A 20191-nucleotide genomic window follows, 5' to 3' on the forward strand; every position below is an offset into this window, starting at 1 on the left:
TGAAATGTGGCTTTTGAGCCAACAACCAACACAATAGCATCCACAGCTGCCTGTGGTAATTACTTCCACAAATTCACCACCCTCTGGCTGAAGAAATTTCCCCTCATCTCTGTTTTAAATGGACACCCCTCTATCCTGAGGCTGTATCCTCTTGTCCTCGATGTGCTGGGGTCAGCTCGCAAGGCCACGATGATTCTGGCACTGATGTAGCATACCCACAACTTGGTAAACCTAACCCATATGTCTTTGGACTGTGGAGGTAACATGTTCACCGGGAGAACATACAAAATCCTTGCTGACAGCAGCAGGAATTCCACCCCAATCAGTTATCGCTGATGCTGTAAAACATTGTGCTCACCGCTACACTACTGTGTCACTCTGTACACTTTTGGGATCTTTCGACTAGCCTCTCACCTTTCACCTGCCTGATGTTGACTGCGGCTAATCGTTCTGGGTACCTTTCACCCTACACTTCCCAACCCCGATTAAGCTACGCCTCACCTTCAAAATGTTCATACCTACTAGATTTACAAAGATACCGTCACAACTCAAGAGATTGAGTCGTATTGGTATTGGGTTATTTTTGTCACATGTACAGAGGTATAGTGAGAAGCTTGTCTTGCATACTGTTCATACAGATCAAATCATTACACAGATAGAACAAAGTAAAACAATAATAATGCAGAATAAAGCGTAACAATTCCAGAGGAAGTGCAGTGCAGGTAAATAATAAGGTGTAAGATCATAACGAAGTAGATTGTGAGATCAGGAACCATTAATTTTGTGTTTACCATTAATAGTCTGTTAACAATGGGGTAGGGGCTGTCTTTGAGCCTTGGTGGTACGTGCGCTCAGGAGGGATGGGAGTATTGAGACCAGAAGACCATAAGACATAGGAGCAGAATTAGGCCATTTGGCCCCTTGAGTCTACTTTGCCATTCAAACATGGCTGATCCTTTATTTTCCCCCCTCAGCCTCATTTGCCAGCATTTTCCCTGTAACTTTTGATGCCATGTCCAATCAAGAACCTATCAATCTTAACACTACCTGACTGTCCACCAATCTTTGTATCATCTGCAAACTTGGCAACAAAGCCGTCTATTCCATCATCGAAATCATTGATTTACAACATAAAAAGAAGCACTCCCAACACCGACCCCTGTGGAACACCAGCATTCACGGCAGCCAGCCAGATAAGGATCCTTTTATTCCCACTCGCTGCCTTCTTCCAATCAACCGATGCTCTAACCGTGTTAGTAACTTTCCTGTAATACCATGGGCTCTTAACTTGGTAAGCAGTCTCCTGTGTGGCACCTTGTCAAAGGCCTTCTGAAAGTCCAAATATGCAACATCCACTGCATCTGCTTTATCTATCCTACTTGTAATCTCCTCAAATAATTCCAACAGGTTCGTCAGGCAGGATTTTCAATGAAGGAAAACATGCTGACTTTGTCTTATCTTGTCCTGTGTCACCAAGTACTCCATCACCTCATCCTTAACAGTTGACTCCAACATCTTCTCATCCAATGAGGTCAGGCTAACTGGTCTATAATTTCCTTTTTGCTGCCTTCCTCCTTTCTTAAAGAGTGGAGTGACGTTTGCAATTTTACAGTTGTCTGGCACCATGCCAGAGTCCAATGATTTTTGAAAGATTATTTCTAATGCCACCACAATCCCTAACACTATCTCTTTCAGAACCCTAGGATGCAGTTCATCTGGTCCAGGTGATTTATGTACTTTTATGTCTTTCATCTTTTTGGCACCTTCTCCCTTGTAATAGTAACTGCACCCACTTCTTTTCCTTCACACACTACAATATCTGGCACACTGCTAGTGTCTTCCACAGTGAAGACTGATGCAAAATACTCATTTAGTTGATCTGCCATCTCCTTGTCCCCCGTTATTATTTCTCCTGCCTCATTTTCTCGCGGTCTTATATCCATTCTCATCGCTTGTTTATTTTTTACATACTTGAAAAAGCTTTTACTATCCACTTTAATATTATTTACAAGCTTGCTTTCATATTTCATTTCTCCCTTCCAATGATTCTTTTAGTTGCTCTCTGTAAGTTTTTAAAATCTTCCTAATCTTCTCACTAATTTTTGCTTTGTTGTATGCTCTCTCTTTTGTTTTTACATTAGCTTTGACTTCCCTTGTCAGCCATGGTTGTGCAATTTTGCCATTTGAGCATTTCTTCACTTTTGGAAGACATATGTCCTGCACCTTCCTCATTTTTCCCAGAAACGCCCGTCGTTGCTGCTTTGCTGGCAATATGTTGAGTCCTGTAGCTTTGACTCTGAAAGGTTAATACTTAACTAATCTTACTCCAAACTGATGGATTCCAATTATACATATCCTCCAGCTTGCATTGAACTTAATTTAATATAAATCATAAGCTTTTGATTTTAAGCAGGCTAGGTGTATATTCCCAAGTTCCAGGTTTCAAGTGTGTTTAATATATAGTGTATGTAGAATATAGTATTAACGGTAAGACTCTTGGCAGTGTGGAGGATCAGAGGGATCTTGGGGTCCGAGTCCATAGGGTGCTCAAATCAGCTGCGCAGGTCGTCTCTGTGGTTAAGAAGGCATACAGTGTATTGGCCTTTATCAATCGTGGAATTGAATTTAGGAGCCGAGAGGTAATGTTGCAGCTATATTGGACCCTGGTCAGACCCCACTTGGAGTACTGTGCTCAGTTCTGGTCACCTCATTACGGGAAGGATGTGGAAACTATAGAAAGTGTGCAGAGGAGATTTACAAGGATGTTGCCTGGATTGGGGAGTATGCCTTATGAAAACAGGTTGAGTGAACTCGGCCTTTTCTCCTTGGAGCAACAGAGGGTGAGAGGTGACCTGATAGAGGTGTATAAGATGATGAGAGGCATTGATCGTGTGGATAGTCAGAGGCTTTTTCCCAGTGCTGAAATGGCTGCCACAAGAGGGCACAGGTTTAAGGTGTTTGGGAGTAGGTACAGAGGAGATGTCAGGGGTAAATTTTTTACACAGAGAGTGGTGAGTGCGTGGAATGGGCTGCCGGCAACGGTGGTGGAGGTGGATACGATAGGGTCTTTTAAGAGGCTTTTGGATAGGTACATGAGCTTAGAAAAATAGAGGGCTATGGGTAAGCCTAGTAATTTCTAAGGTAGGGACATGTTCAGCACAAATTTGTGGGCTGAAGGGCCTGTATTGTGCTGTAGGTTTTCTTTTCTTTTTAAATCTTTTTATTAATTTTTCAAAATTATAAACTCAATAACAAAGTTGGTACAAAGAGATGTTCATCAGATGTTCATCAAATGTTAATTAATTAATTTTCAGATGTTCATCAAATGTTCATCAGCATATATAAAATTAATTTTAAGTAACATAGAAATAAAAGACTTCCAAACTCAATGAGATTAAACATTAACAAAGAAATAAAAAGAAAAAAAATATATAAACAAAAAAAAACCCAAAAGAAAAAGAGAAAAAAAAACCTAAAAAAAGGCAAAACAGGGCTAGACCAACAACTTGTACCAGACATGATCCATAATGTCGCTAACTCTGCTCCTCTCATCATATAATTTTAGAAAAAAGATTCGGAAAGGTCAGATTACATCACATGAAAATGTTGCATAAAAGGTTTCCAGGTATCTTCAAATTTAACCAAATGGTCAAAAATATCACTTCTAATTTTTTCTAAATTTAAACTTAATATGGTCTGAGAAAACCATTGGAATGTAGTTGGAGGATTAATTTCCTTCCAGTTCAACAAAATAGATCTTCTCACCATTAAAGTAACAAAAGCTATCATTCGAAAGGCTGAAGAAGAGAAAGATCTATGTTCTACCACTGGCAATCCAAGGATTGCCATAATAGGGTGGGGTTTTAAATCAAAGCATAGTACTGTTGAAATAATATCAAAAATGTCTTTCCAATATTTTTCCAAAAGAGGACAGGACCAAAACATATGAGTTAAAGAAGCCACTTGAGAGTGACATCTATCACAAGTAGGGTTTATATGGGAATAAAAACGAGCTAGTTTATCTTTAGACATATGAGCTCTGTGTACTACTTTAAATTGTATTAAAGTATGTTTAGCACATATAGAAGAAGTACTAACTAATTGAAAAATTTTATCCCATTTCTCTGTAGGTAGGGAAAGTTGAAGTTCCCTTTCCCATTCATCTTTAATTTTATCAGATATATCTGGTTGTAATTTCATAATTATATCATAAATTATTGCTATTAATCCCTTCTGCAAAGGATTAAAACCTAAAATTTTATCAAGAATGCCAGAAGGATTTGAAGTCGGAAAGGTAGGCAACGTAGTATTTAAAAAATTTCATATTTGTAAGTATCTAAAAAAATGGGATCTAGGCAAATCAAATTTCTGAGATAACTGCTCAAAAGACATAAAACAGTTACCCAGAAATAAGTCACGAAAACATATTATGCCTTTCGTTTTCCATATCAAAAAGGCTTGGTCTAGTACTGAGGGTTGGAAAAAAAAATTAGATATAATAGGACTTGATAACATAAATTCATTCAGGCCAAAAAATTTACGAAATTGAAACCATATTCGCAATGTATGTTTAACTATGGGGTTGAAAATTTGTTTATTCAATTTAGATAGGCAGTGAAGTTCCTAAAATGGAAGCTAAAGAAAACCCCTGTACAGAGTGGTCTTCAAGGTTTACCCAATGTGGGCTTGGAGTTATATTCCAATCTTGCGTCCAAAATATTAAATATCAAATATTAAATGCCCAGTAGTAAAATCTTAGGACAGGCAATGCCAAACCGCCCTCTTTCTTAGATTTCTGTAAGTATTTTTTACTTAATCTGGGATTTCTATTTTGCCATATATAAGAAGAGATTTTAGAGTCAATAGTATCAAAAAAAGATTTAGGAATAAATATCAGTATCGCTTGAAATAAATATGTAAATTTGGGTAAAATAATCATTTTAAAAGCATTAATACGGCCAATCAATGATAGAGACAAAGGGGACCATTTAGTAATCAGTTGTTTAACCTAATTAATTAATGGTAAAAGGTTGAAATTGAATAGATCCTTATGTCTCTTAGTAATTTTAACTCCCAAATAAGTAAAATAATGCTGTAGGTTTTCTATGTTTCTATGCTGACATTCCTGCCAGCAGCTCCTTCCAATTTACTTTGGCCAACTCCTCTCTCACACCACTGTAATTTCCCTCTCTCCACTGAAATACTGCTATGTCAGACTTTACTTTCTCCCTATCAAATTTCAAGTTGAACTCAATCATATTGTGATCACTAGTTCCTAAGGGTTCTTTAACCTTAAGCTCCATAATCACCTCCGGTTCATTACATAACACCTAGTCCAGTATAGTTGATCCCCTAGTGGGCTCAACAACAAACTGCTCTAAAAAGCCATCTCTTCGGCATTCAGCAAACTCACTCTTGAGATCCATTACCAACCTGATTTTCCCAATTGACCTGCACGTTAAAATCTCTCATGACTGTGATAGCATTACCCTTTTGACACGACTTTTCTATTTCCTGTTTTAATCTGTGGTCCACCTCCCAGCCAATGTTGGGAGGTCTGTAAATAACTGCCATCCATGTCCTTTTACCCTTGCAGTTTCTTAACTCAACTCACAACTATTCCATACCTTCCGATCCTTTGTCACATCTTTCTACTGATTTGATGCCATTCTTTACCAGTAGAGCCATGCTTCCCCTTCTGCCTACTTTCCGGTCCCTCCAATACAATGTTTAACCTTGGACATTCAGCTCCCAACTACAACCATCTTTTAGCCATAATTCAGTGATGGCCACAACATCATACCTGGTGATCTGTAATAGTACAATAAGATCATCCACCCTATTTCTTATACTCCGCGCATTGAGATACAATATTTTCAGTACCATATTTGCTACCCTTTTTGATTTTCCATCACAAATGTTTTGATACTCAGCCTGTTGACTGAGACTATGTCCCGTCACCTGCCTGCCCTCCTTGACAGTTTGACTTCACGCTATCTTTACTCTGTTACCAAGCGCCCTATCCTGAGTCCCTTCACTCCGGCTCCCACCCCCCTACCAAATTAGTTTAAACCCGCCGCCCCCCCCCCCCAACAGCTCTAACATACCTGTCCGCGAGAATATTGGTCCCCCTCGGGTTCAGGTGCAACCTGTCACTTTTGAACAGGTCATACCTCTCCCAGAAGAGATCCCAATGATCCAAGAATCTGAAGCCCTGCCCCCTGAACCAGCTTATCCGCCATGCATTTATCTGCCAAATCATCCTGTTTCTACCCTCCCTGGCACGTGGCATGGGCAGCAATCCAGAAATTATTACCCTGGAGGTCCTGCTTCTCAGCTTTCTACCTGGTTCTCTAAAATCTCTTTTCGGGACCTCTTTGTTTTTTCGTTCCTATGTCGTTGCTACCAAAATGTACCTGGATATCTGGCTGCTCCCCCTCCCTCTCCTAAATGTTGTGGACTTGATCTGAGACCTCCCTGACCCTGGCACCTGGGAGGCAACATACCGTCCGGGTGTCCCGTTCATGTCCACAGAGAATCAGATTTTTTTCCTTCCAGCATAGGAGTCTGAGGGATGACCTCAGAAAGGAGTGTAAAATCACGAGGGACATAGATTGGGTGAAGGTGCATTGTCTTTTTCCCAGTGTGGAGAATCAAGAATGACAGAACATAGGTTTAAGATGAGAGGGAAGAGATTTAAAAGGTACCGGGATGCCAACGTCTTCACACAGAGGGTGGTCTCTAGATGGGATGAACTACTAAAGGAGTGGTTGAGGCAGGTACATTAATAGCATTTAAAAGACATTTGGATAAGTAGATGGATAGGAGGAATTTAGGTAGAGATGAGATGGGCCAAACACAGGCAAATGGGACTGGCATGGTCAGCATGGATAGGCTGGGCTGAAAGGTCTGTGTTACTATGAGTGTGTTCTTTTACTATGATCTCTCTCCTCTCCAACTCCTCCGGTTATACAAATCTTGATTTCTGCCTTTGGATCATTCAAGTTTTCATCGTTCTGCCACTCCTGGGCTCTGAGTTTCCTCAGCACACCTCTTCATCACTCTCCTTCCTGTATTCTTCATATACAGTGGGTTCCAGTTAAGTAGCTGCCCCAATCAGCTGAAGTTTCATAGAAATCGTCAATAAGGTATGAAAATGGCAAACTGAGTAATAAATTATGTATTTAACTGAAATACAAAAATTTGAACATTACCAACGCTACTACCGTACTATAAAATTGTGTATTAGTTTCTGTTATTGAAAAATGAATTCATTCACACTGCGTTCTTTAGACTGAAAGCAAAGAAAACTAGCGCAGACACCTAGTGTAAATAATGGACTGCCTTCAAACAGTGCTGTCGACAATTGTATCCTCCAGATCTTCATTTTCATTGTAACATTCAAGATGATTGTCAATACCTTCAAATTCTTTGTAGTTCCTAACTTGCTGAAATAGTGAAATCCTTTCACTTTCACTCCCGGTTGTTTCTGGCATCTCCAGGTCTGGAAGCTTGAAACCACAGTGAGCAAAACAGTTCTGAATTGTGTTTCTGCTTATTGCTATCAACTATCGGTGAGAAAATTCACTGCTTTTTGAACACAAACATGCAAGTGATGCTATTTAAAAGCTAATTGCTCCAAACACAGTGTAGTGTCTAAAGGTCACATGACATGCACATGACTGATGCTAATTAGAAACTTTTCAGCAACAGTCTCCTGTCCTAATTAAGAGGCATAATGTTCCAAATAAACATAGGGAATCTTAGCAGTTTTCTCAATTAGTTTTGGTTCTTTAAGAGTTATCCTGAATAAGTGGCTGTCCTGATTAACCAATGGTCCAATTAATTGGAATCCACTCTATTCTGTAATACTGAACTCATTGTCCAAGCCTTGGTCTCTGCCCTAATCTCTCTGTGTATAACTCAATGTCAGATTGTTTATAAAGCTGCTTGAGTTTCTTTCATTGGTCGTTTAGTTCAAAGTTCAAAGTATATTTATGATCAAAATCGTGTTTATTATATTTTAGTTAGTAATGTCACATTCCTGAGATACAGTGAAAAGCTTCTTTCTGCAAGCCATCCCGACAGATTAGTCCATGCATAAATACATCAAGATAGTGAAAGAAAACAGAACTAGAAGCAACACACACACACACACTATGCTGGAAGAACACAGCAGGTGAGGCAGCATCTTTGGAGAGGAATGAACAGCTGATGATTCAGGTTGCGACTCTTCACCAGTTCTGATGGGGGGGGGGGTGCCCTGATACGTCAGCTGTTCATTCTCCTCCAACGATGCTGCCTCACCTGCTGCGTTCTTCCAGCATAGTGTGTGTGTTTGTGGATGGCTGCGAAGAAAAAGCATTTCAGGATGTATATTGTAGACATTTCTCTGACATTAAATGTGCCTTTGAAACCTTTGAAGTCAGGCAGCATCTACTGAGGTGAATAAGCAGTCGACATTTTAGATTAGATTAGATTAGATTTTGAGGACAAGCAGTCCTCTTTTATTGTCATTTAGTAATGCATGCATTAAGAAATGATACAATGCTTCTCCAGAATGATATCACAGAAACACATGACAAATCGACTGAAAAACTGACAAAAACCACATAATTATAACATATAGTTACAACAGTGCAAAGCAATACCGTAATTTGATAAGAACAGACCATGGCACGGTAAGAGTCTCAAAGTCTCTCGAAAGTCCCATCATCTCACGCAGACGGTGAACCTCCAGCACCGCAAACTTGCCGATGCAGCATCCTGGAAACATCCGACCACAGTCCGACTCCGAGTCCATCCGAAAACTCCGAGCCTCCGCCTAGCTCTTCGACAGCGAGCACCGAGCATCATCTCTGCCGAGCGCTTCGACCCCGGCCCTGGCAACAGGCAATAGGCAAAGCTGAGGATTTGGGGCCTTCCCCTCCGGAGATTGTCGATCACAAAGTAGCAGCGGCAGCGAAGCGGGCATTTCAGAAGTTTCTCCAGTCGTTCTCTGTGCTTCTCACGGCTGTCTCCATCAAATCAGGATTGTGCATGGCCCCTAGTTAACACATTATGATATCATTCGGAATGGCTGCTCGCGCTGCGTCTCGCCGCCATCTTCTCCTCCCTCCTACCAAGGATTCCAATGCTGCCTGACTTGCTGAGTTCTTCCACCATTTTGCATGTGTTACTCAAGATTTCCAGTATCTGCAGAATCTCCTGTGTTTATAATTTCATTTCAACAGTGTATTGATAAAAAAACAACTGAGTGCAGAGTGAATTGTTACAGATTCAGAGACTGCCATACAGGTAGACAATAAGATGCATACCCACAATGAGGTAGATTGTGAGGCCAAGACTCTATCTTGGTTTTCTGGGGACCATTCAAATGTTTTCTAAGAGCGGGACAAAATGCCAAAAATAGCTTTGCTGTTGCAGAGAAAGTTTGGTTCAGGCAGACAAATAAAGTGCAAACACCACAACAAGGTAGGTTAAGAGATTAAGAGCTTATCATTGTGAGAGGTCATTCATTCATGAGGCAGCGCAAGGTTTAAAAAGAGCTTGGGGCCCTTCGGAACTTTTCGGTGGGACATGATCATCGCAAGAGGTCGTTCGTTGGTGAAGTAGCGTGAGATTGAAAAAAGGGCTTGGGCCTTTTGTGAACTTTTTGGATGGCTGTGATTAATGCAATATCTTAGGCACTCAGCAGGGTCTATTCTCTGTTCCATTGTCTAAGCTCTATGCCGTATGGTCTTTTGCAATGCTCTGTGCTCTGTGATCTATGGTCTATTGTCAAAGCTGTATGATCTATGGTCTATAGTCTATACTCTATGTTGTATGGTCTATCTTCTATGTTGGATGTTTTATGGTCTACGGAATATGCTCTAGGCTCTGAAGAAGCAAGGTGTAAGTGGAGCGGCCATTGTTGGAGTTCTACCAGTGTTAGAGTGGTCAGGCTTTGGCTCAACAGGTTTGTGTGAGAACAGGCACAAGCTAGAACTTAAACTTGAGAAGTTTGAAGTATAGCAAATGTAAGCAGAATGGTAATTTGGGCAGTGGAACACTCCTCCAGTGAGATGTGGGACTTCAGGTACCTAACAGTCTCCCTGATGACTGCATCTGCAGGAAGTGCACCCAACTTCACCTCTTGACCGACAGGTCGGAGAACTGGAGCTGAAGCTGGATCTATTCAGGACCATCCAGGAGGCTGAAAACCTCACAGATGAGGCTTTTACTGAGGTGCTCACAACTTGAGGGCAGGCTTCAGGTAGATGACCACCAGAAGCAGTTAGTGCAGGGTCCGCCTGTGGCTGGGTGCTGCTGGATTGGGATGACATATCATGTGCGTCTGCGTGTCCATGCATGCGTCCGTGATGATGTCTTTTTCATGGCTTTTACAAGGCGCGGAGCGAGAGAGAGAGAGACTGTGCAGCGCGCCACTCTTCACACAGACATTTTCCCAGTATTTTCCCTTTGTTTTACGAGGTCGAGTTGCGATCTCGACACTCAACCTGGCACGGATGGAAAGCATACTTGGGAGCGGACCCGGCAAGTTTCGAACCCAGGAACCTTCGCTCTCAGGTCCGTTGCCGATGTCGTTGCACCACCAGCCGGCCTCTAAGGTAGTAATCTCTAGATTATTCCCAGTGCCGCATGCCAGTCAGGGCAAGAATAGGATGATAGTACAGATAAATAAGTGGCTGAGGAAGTGGTGCAGGAGGCAGGGTTTCAGATTTCTGGATCATTGGGAATATACAACCTGTACAAAAAGGACAGGTTACAACTGAACCCAAAAGGGGCCAATATCCTTGTGGTCAGGTTTGCCAGAGCTTTTGGGGAGGGTTTAAATTAATTTGGCAGAGGGGTGGGAATTGGAGTGAAAGAGCTGAGGATGGGGCAGTTGCTATACAACTAGATGCAGTTTGTAATGAGGCTGTGAGAGAGAATAGTAAGATGGTAGGGCAAAATTGTCGTCAGTGGGATGAGTTGAAGTGTAACGTGGGGGAAAATTGAAAAGGGTAATGAATATAGGACAGAAGACGTAATATTTGATTGCACTCAGTATGCGGAATAAGGTAGATAAGCAGTTAGAGATTGGCAAGTATGATGTTGTGGGCATCACTGTGTCATGGCTGAAAGAAGATCATAGTTGGGAGCTTAACATCCAAGGATGCACATTGTATTGGAAAAACAGGCAGATAGGTAGAGGGTGTGGGATGGCTCTGATGGTAAAAAATGAAATCAAATCCTTGGAAAGAGGTGACATAGAATCAGAAGATGTAGAATCCTTGTGTGTAGAGTTAAGAAATTATAAGGGTAAATAGACACTGATAGGACAGTAGCCGTGATGTGGAATATCAATTACAACAGGAGATAGAAAGGCATGTAATAAGGGCAATGTGACAATAGTCATAGAGGATTTCAATATGCAGGCAAGTTGGGAAAATCAGGTTGGTGCTGGATTCCAAGAGAGGGAACACTTGTGGTTTAGTCCACTAGGGGAAAAGCAATTCTGGATTTGGATTGGGTGTTGTGTAATGAACCAGATTTGATTAGGGAGTTTAAGGTAAAAGAACCCTTAGGAGACAGTGATCATAATATGACAGAATTTACCCTGCAATTTGAGAGGGAGTAGATAAAGTCGGAAGTATCAGTGTTACAGTGGAGTAACTGGAATTACAAAGGCATGAGGGAAGAGCTGGCCAAAGATGATTGGCGGGGGAAACTCAGGGATGAAGGCAGACCAGCAATGGCTGGAGTTTCTGTGGTTTTGGAATGCACAGGGTAGTTACATCCCAAAGATAAAGAAGTACTTTAAAGCGAGGATGGGGCAACCTTGGCTGACAAGAGAATTCAAAGGCAGCACAAAAGCAAAACCGAGGTCATATAATTTCTCAAAAATTAGTGGGAAGTTAGATCATTGGGAAGCTTTTAAATATCAACAGAAAGCAACTAAAATGCCACAAGGATAGAAAAGATGACATATGAAGTTAAGCTAGCCAATAATATAAACAAGGGTACCAAAATTTCTTCCAGTAAAGAGTAAAAGAAAGCCAAGAGTGAATATTGGACAACTAGAAAATGACTCTGAAGAAGTAATAATGAGGGACAAAGAAATGACAGACAAACTTAATAAGTATTTTACATCAGTCTTCACTGTGGAAGACACTAGCAGTATGCTGGAAAATAGAGAGTGTTGGGGGCAGAAGTGAGTGTCGTTGCTCTTACTAAGGAAAAGGTGGTTGGGAAGCTGAAAGCTCTGAAGGTAGATAAGTCATGTGGAACAGATGGACATCAACCCAGAGTTCTTACAGTGATAGCTGAAGAGATTGTGAAGGCATTGGAAACGATCTTACAGGAATCACTAGATGCTAGAATGGTTCTGGAGGGTTGGAAATTTGCACATTTCATGTTGTCACTTCACTCTTTAAGCAGAGTGCTCTGCCACAGACTGCGGTGGAGGCCAAGTCCGTGGATATTATAAGGCGGAAGTTGATTGTTTCCCGATCGATCAGGGCATCAAAGGATATGGTGAGAAGAGGGGTGTATGGGGTTGATTGGGATCCAGGATCAGCCATGATGAAATGGTGGAGCAGACTCAATGGACTGAATGACCTAATTCTACTCCTATGTCTTATGGTCTTACACAGGAGGGAGACAGCAGAAAGGACATTATAGGCCAGTTAGCTTGACTTCAGTGGTTGAGAAAATGTTGGAGTCCATTGTTAAGGATGAGGTTTTGGTTTACTTGGCGGTGCATGACATAGTAGGGCAAAGTCAGCATGGCTTCCTTAAGCGGACATCTTGCCTGACAAGCCTGTTGGAATTACTTGAGGAAGTAACAGTCAGGATAGACAAAGGAGAGTCAGTGGATGTGGTTCACTTGGATTTTCAGAAAGCCTTTGGCAAGGTGCCAAACACAAGGTTGCTCAACAAGGTAAGTGTCCATGCTATTACAGGAAAGATACCGGTTTGGATATTAGATTGGCTGACTGGCAAGAGGCAAAGGGTGGGATAAAGGGAGCCTATTCTGATTGGCTGTCAATGGCGAGTTGTCTTCTGTAGGGGTCGGTATTGGGACCACTTCTTTTTATGTCATATGTCAATAATTTGGATGACAGAATTAATAATTCTGTGGCCACGTTTGCCAGAATGAGACCGATGGGAAGGGTAGGCAAAGAGGTTGTAGTTGGATTATAGTGAAGGGAAGTGCATAGTCATACATTTTACTAGAAGGAATAAAGGCCTAGACTATTTTCTAAGCGGGGAGAAAATGCAAAAATCAGAGGTGAAAAAAAGGCTTGCGAATTCTTATGCAGGGTTCCCTAACGGTTAACTTGCAGTTTGAATCGGTGGTAAGGAAGGCAAATGCAATGTTAAAATTCATTTCTAGAGGCCTAGAATATAAAAGCAAGGGTGTGGTGCTGAAGCTTTATAAGGTATTGGTCAGACCTCACGGAGTATTGTGAGCAGTTTTGGACTCCTTATCTAAGATAAAAATTGCTGGCATTGGAGAGTCCAGAGAGTTTCACAAGAATGATGACAGGAATGAAACAATGTATGAGGAGCATTTAATGGCTTTGGGCTTGTACCCACTGAAGTTTAGAAGAATGAGGGGGATCTCATTGAAACCTATCGTGGATGTGGAGACAAAGTTTCCCGTAGTGGATGAGTCTGGGACCAGAGGGCACAGCCTCAGAATACAAGGACATCCCTTTAGGACAGAGAGGAGGAGGATTTTTTTTAGCCTGGGGTACTGAATCGGTGGAATTCATTGCCAACAATGGCTGTGGAGGCAAAATCATTGGGGATACTTAAAGCAGAGGTTGATAGGTTCTTGATTAGTCAGGGCATAACAGGCTATAGGGAGAAGGCAGGAGAATGGGGTTGAGAGGGATAATAGATCAGCCTTGATGAAATCGTGGAGCAGACTCAATGGGCCAAACTACCTAATTCTGCTCCTACATTTTATGGTCTTATGGAAAACAGCTGAAGAAGTTGGTAGGGTGGTAAGGAAGGTGTAAGACATTATTTTCATTTTGGAGGTGATGCTGAGCACTTCAATGCCACAATTCATGGAGTCATTTAGAATGCAACTTTATGAAGATTACAACTTTTTGATCTAAAATAAAAGTTAACAGAAGTAGAATGACGTCAACATACAACTTATAATGATGTATTCTCATTTACCAGTACCATAAATTAATTTCTGTATACACTCAAAATGTTCAGTTTTTCAGCAGTTTCAGTATTAAATACACAGGTCTCTGTGTGAAGAATACTGTCATACTGCACAACATTCACTTCCCAATTTCAATTCCTTTAGCCTCTTAAAGATTATTCGGACTTCAGCTGTTCTAATTAGTTCGTAAGCAAAGACTGATGAACAACTAATGTGCAGAAGAATACAAATTGTGTCAATGCAAAAATAAAACAAACAAACAAACAAATAAATAAATAAATAGATAGATAGATAGATAGATAGATAAATAAATAATACTGAGCACAAGAGTTGTGAAGAGTCCTTGAAAGTGGCTCCATAACTTGTGGAATTAGTTCACTGTTGAGATGGGCGAAGTTATCCACATTGGTTCAGGAGCCTGATGGTTGAAGGGCACTAACTGTTCTTGAACCCAGTGGTGTGGGACCTAAAGCTCCTGTACCTCCTTCCTGATGGCTGCAGTGAGAAGAGAGGATGGCATGGGTGCTGGGCACAGGATCAACTACCCACTTACACTAATCCAACATAAATTCCAACGAACCAATTAAACAAATCCAACAAAAATCACAACTACCTAATTATACTAATCCAACAAAGATCCCATACTTTATTCTCCGTGCAGTCTCATCACCTCTCCATAGACACTAACCCTCAGCTATGCATTAGGGGCCTTTTGCTGCTGTTAATTAACCTAGATTACCTAGATTAACTGAAGCTAGAACTTGTGGGTGTGAATTGGGATGATGTTTTTGCAGGAAAATGTACTATGGACATGTGGTTGATGTTTAGGGATCTCTTGCAGGATGTTAGGGATAAATTTGTCCCGGTAAGGAAGATAAAGAATGGTAAGGTGAAGGAACCATGGGTGACAAGTGAGGTGGAAAATCTAGTCAGGAGGAAGAAGGTAGCATACATGAGGTTTAGGAAGCAAGGATCAGATGGGTCTATTGAGGAATATAGGGTAGCAAGAAAGGAACTTAAGAAGGGGCTGAGGAGAGCAAGAAGGGGGCATGAGAAGGCCTTGGTGAGTAGGGTAAAGGAAAACCCCAAGGCATTCTTCAATTATGTGAAGAACAAAATGATGACAGGAGTGAAGATAGGACCGATTAGAGATAAAGATGGGAAGATGTGCCTGGAGGCTGTGGAAGTGAGCGAGGTCCTCAATGAATACTTCTCTTCGGTATTCACCAATGAGAGGGAACGTGATGACGGTGATGACAATATGAGTGAGATTGGTGTTCTGGAGCATGTTGATATTAAGGGAGAGGAGGTGTTGGAGTTGTTAAAATACATTAGGATGGATAAGTCCCCGGGGCCTGACGGAATATTCCCCAGGCTGCTCCACGAGGTGAGGGAAGAGATTGCTGAGCCTCTGGCTAGGATCTTTATGTCCTTGTTGTCCACGGGAATGGTACCGGAGGATTGGAGAGAGGCGAATGGTGTCCCTTTGTTCAAAAAAGGTAGTAGGGATAGTCCGGATAATTATAGACCAGTGAGCCTTACGTCTGTGGTGGGAAAGCTGTTGGAAAAGATTCTTAGAGATAGGATCTCTGGGCATTTAGAGAATCATGGTCTGATCAGGGAGAGTCAGCATGGCTTTGTGAAGGGCAGATTGTGTCTAACAATGCTGATAGAGTTCTTTGAGGAGGTGACCAGGCATGTAGATGAGGATAGTGCAGTGGATGTGATCTATATGGATTTTAGTAAGGCATTTGACAAGGTTCCACATGGTAGGCTTATTCAGAAAGTCAAAAGGCATGGGATTCAGGGAAGTTTGGCCAGGTGAATTCAGAATTGGCTTGCCTGCAGGAAGCAGAGGGTCGTGGTGGAGGGAGTACATTTGGATTGGAGGGTTGTGACTAGTGGTGTCCCACAAGGATTGGTTCTGGGACCTCTACTTTTCGTGATTTTTATTAGCAACCTGGATGTGGAGGTAGAAGGGTGGGTTGGCAAGTTTTCAGATGACACAAATGTTGGTGGTGTTGTGGATAGTGTAGAGGATTGTCAAAGACTGCAGAGAGACATTGATAAGATGCAGAAGTGGGCTGAGAAGTGGCAGATGGAGTTCAACCTGGAGAAGTGTGAGGTGGTATACTTTGGAAGGACAAACTCCAAGGCAGAGTACAAAGTAAATGGCAGGATACTTGGTAGTGTGGAGGAGCAGACGGATCTGAGGTTACATGTCCACAGATCCCTGAAAGTTCCCTCAGAGGTAGATAGGGTAGTTAAGAAAGCTTATGGAGGGTTAGCTTTCATAAGTCGAGGGATAGAGTTTAAGAGTCGCGGGGTAATGATGCAGTTCTATAAAACTCTGGTTAGGCCACACTTGGAGTACTGTGTCCAGTTCTGGTCGCCTCACTGTAGGAAGGATGTGGAAACATTGGAAAGGGTACAGAGGAGATTTACCAGGATGCTGCCTGGTTTAGGGAGTATGCATTATGATCAGAGATTAAGCGAGCTAGGGCTTTACTCTCTGGAGAGAAGGAGGATGAGAGGAGACATGATAGAGGTGTACAAGATATTAAGAGGAATAGATAGAGTGGACAGCTAGCGCCTCTTCCCCAGGGCACCACTGCTCAATGCAAGAGGACATGGCTTTAAGGTAAGGAGTGGGAAGTTCAAGGGGGATATTAGAGTAAGGTTTTTTACTCAGAGTGTGGTTGGTGCATGGAATGCACTGACTGAGTCAGTGGTGGAGGCAGATACACTCGTGAATTGGTGGGCACAACATTGTGGTCTGAAGGGCCTGTACTGTGCTGTACTGTTCTATGTTCTATGAACCTGCACTGAACATACACAGAACATTTAACACTACAGCATAGTTTGGCCCATGATATTGTGGTGACCTCTTACCCTACTCCAAAATCAACCTAATGATGCCCTCCTACACTGCCCTCAATTTTTCTGCCACCAATGTGCCTATCTTAGTCCTTTAAATGTTCCTAATATATCTGCTTCTACCACCACCTCTATCAGTGTATTCTGTGCACCCACCTCTCTCTGTGTAAAACAAAACCTACCTCTGATAACTACCCTATACATTCCTCCGAACATCTTAATGCTCCTTGTATTAGCTATTTCTGCCTCGGGGAAAAATCTCTGTCTGTGCACTTTGTCTGTACTTCAACTTGTACGTCCCTATTAGGTCACCTGCCATTCTCCTTCACTCAAAAGAGAAAATTCTCGCTCACTCAACCCATTCTCATAGGGATACGCTCTGAACGAGTACAGATAAAAGATAGAGGCGTGTTGCTGGGACTTGAGGACCTGAGTTATAGGGAAATGTTGAATAGCTTAGCATATTATTCCCTAGAGTGTCGGCATGAGGGAACAGTCAGGACCTTCTGAGAGCTCGTGTCCCTATTCACAACCCCTCCTGTTCTTTCAGGACCTTCCGAGGAACTCGTGTCCCTATCCACAACCCCTCCTGTACAGTCAAAACCTTCCAAGAGACTCGTGTCCCTTTCAATAAACCCTCCTGTGCAGTCAGAACTGATAGACCTTGAGTCCCTATCCACACCCCATACTGTACAGTCAGAACTGAGAGACTTGTGTCACTATCTACACCCCCCATACAGTCAGAACCTTTTGAGAGACTCATGTACCCCTCTACACCCCTCATGTACAGTCAGAATCTTCCAAGAGACTCACGTCACATCTACACCCCCTCGTACGGTCAGAACTGAGAGACACATGTTATTATCCACACCCCTCTTGTACAGTCAGAAGTTTCTGAGAGACTCCTGTCACTATCCACACCCCCCTCCCGTATGGTCTGAACCTTCCAAAAGACACGTGTGTCCATTCACACCCACTCCCGTACAGTCGGAACCATCTGAGAGAATTGTGTCACTATCCACACCCCCTCTCGTACCAGTCAAAAGTGAGAAACTCGTGTCATCATCCACACCCCCTCCTGCATAGTTAGAACCTTCTGTGAGACTTATGTCCCTATCCACATCACCTCCTGTACTGTCAGAACCATCCGGGAGACTCGTGTCACTAATCACATTGCCTCCCGAACAGTCAGGAATGAGTCATGTGTCAGTATCCACACCTTCTCCCATACATTCAGAACCTTGCAATTGACTCATGTCACCATCCACATCCTCTCTATCTGTGGCAGGGCGTTCCTCGCACTCTCCGTTCTCTGTGCTGTGCTGTGTGCTATGTATATTCTATGCAGGTGAGTCAGTCAACTGGCTTCTGTAAGATACCCTAATGTGCAGGTGAGGGTTAGAATCTGGGGAGAGTCGTTGAGACTGTCAGGGGATAAAATGTTGGTTTTTCTAAAGAACTTGCCTTTGACATAGCCCCTATACTTTCTTCCAATCACCTTAATAATATGCCCCTTTGTACAGTGGGCATATGGCCAAGTGGTTAAGGCATTGGACTAGCAACTTGAAGGTCGTGAGTTTGAGCCCCAGCCGAGGCAACGTGTTGTGTCCTTGAGCAAGGCACTTAATCATACATTGTTCTGCGATGACATGGGTGCCAAGCCGTATGGGTCCTAATGCCCTTCCCTTGGACAACATCGGTGGCATGGAGAGGGGAGACTTGCAGCATGGGCAACTGCTGGTCTTCCATACAGCCTTGCCCAGGCCTGCGCCCTGGAGAGTGAAGACTTTCTAGGCGCAGATCCATGGTCCATGGTCTCGTACAGTACAAGCCATTTCCAATCTGGGATAAGTCTCAGTTGTTTCTCATCCTCTGTCGCTCCAAAGAGAAAGGCCCTAGCTCAGTTCTCTTGTCTTTATAAGACATTCCCTCTTGTCCAGGCTGCACCCTGGACAAGAGGACATTTTTCTAACCTTCAAAGTTTCCTTGGTTCTAGAAAGTTCCCTGTAGCTTAGAAAGCTGAAGGTGATAAAGGAAGATGAATGGTGACTCATGGAGGGCCACAGGAATCGGTGATGGGTATTAACCACTCCCCGTCTGTATTCACAGCCTGGGTGTAGGGACTGATTGTTTCACACAGAGAGTTTGCTCGAGATGCAAAGATTAGTGCAAAAGCAGGTAAATTGGCAAATTGGATTATTGTTACAGTGTGAAATATTTAATAGGAGCCTGAGGGGGAACTTCTTCACTCAGAGGGTGGTGAGCACGTGGAACGAGCTGCCAGAGAAAGTGCTGGGTGCAGGTTCAATTTCAACATTTAAGAGAAATATGGATAGGTCGGTACATGGATGAGAGGGATACGAAGGGCGGGACGATGCGATTAGGCAGAACAACAGTTCAGCATGGACTAGATGGACGCCAGTGCCCGTTTCTGTGCTGTAGTGCGCTATGACTCTACTTACTGACGTACAGTGAAAATCTTTGTTTTGCATGCTGTCCATGTCGATCCCTTCATCATCTCAGTGCACTTCTTCATTCGTTATAAGACCAAAAGACCATAAGACATGGGTGTAAAATTAGACCATTTGACCCATCGCGTCTGCTTTGACATTTAATAATGGCTGGTCCTTTTCCTCCCTCCTCAGCCCACTCCCCAGCCTTCGTCCCATAACTTTTAATGCCATGTCCAATCACGAACCTATCAAGCCTGCCTAAATACAGCCAACCACCTGGCCTCCACAGCTGCCTCTGATAATCAATTGCACAATTTCACCACCCTCTAGCTGAAAAAATTTCTCTGCATCTCTGTTTTAAATGGACACCTCTCAATCCCCGCCCTCCCCAGAGTACAGACCCAGAGCTATCAGATGTTCCTCGTATGATAACCCTTTCATTCCCAGAAGTATCCTTGTGAACCTCCTCTGAACCCTCTCCAATGCCAGCACATCTTTTCTTAGATGAAGCGCCCAAAACTGTTCACAGTGCATAAGGTGAGGACTCACCAGTGTCATACAAAGCCTCAGCATCACATCCCTGCTCTTGTATTCAAGACCTCTTGAAATGAATGCTAACATTGCATTTGCCTTCCTCACCACCGACTCAACCTGCAAGTTAACCTTTAGTGTGTTCTGCACAAGGACTCCC

At 42.7% G+C, this 20191-nt stretch overlaps 1 protein-coding gene across 1 annotated transcript in view; it reads left to right on the forward strand.

The window, feature by feature from the left end:
* The window catches only part of si:ch211-202p1.5 (uncharacterized protein LOC103909337 homolog), a 117884-nt gene that overhangs the window by 10052 nt on the left and 87641 nt on the right, over positions 1–20191 (forward strand). The window lies entirely within an intron of this gene.

This window comes from Mobula hypostoma, chromosome 8, assembly GCF_963921235.1.
Source record: "Mobula hypostoma chromosome 8, sMobHyp1.1, whole genome shotgun sequence".
Classification (NCBI taxonomy): domain Eukaryota; kingdom Metazoa; phylum Chordata; class Chondrichthyes; order Myliobatiformes; family Myliobatidae; genus Mobula; species Mobula hypostoma.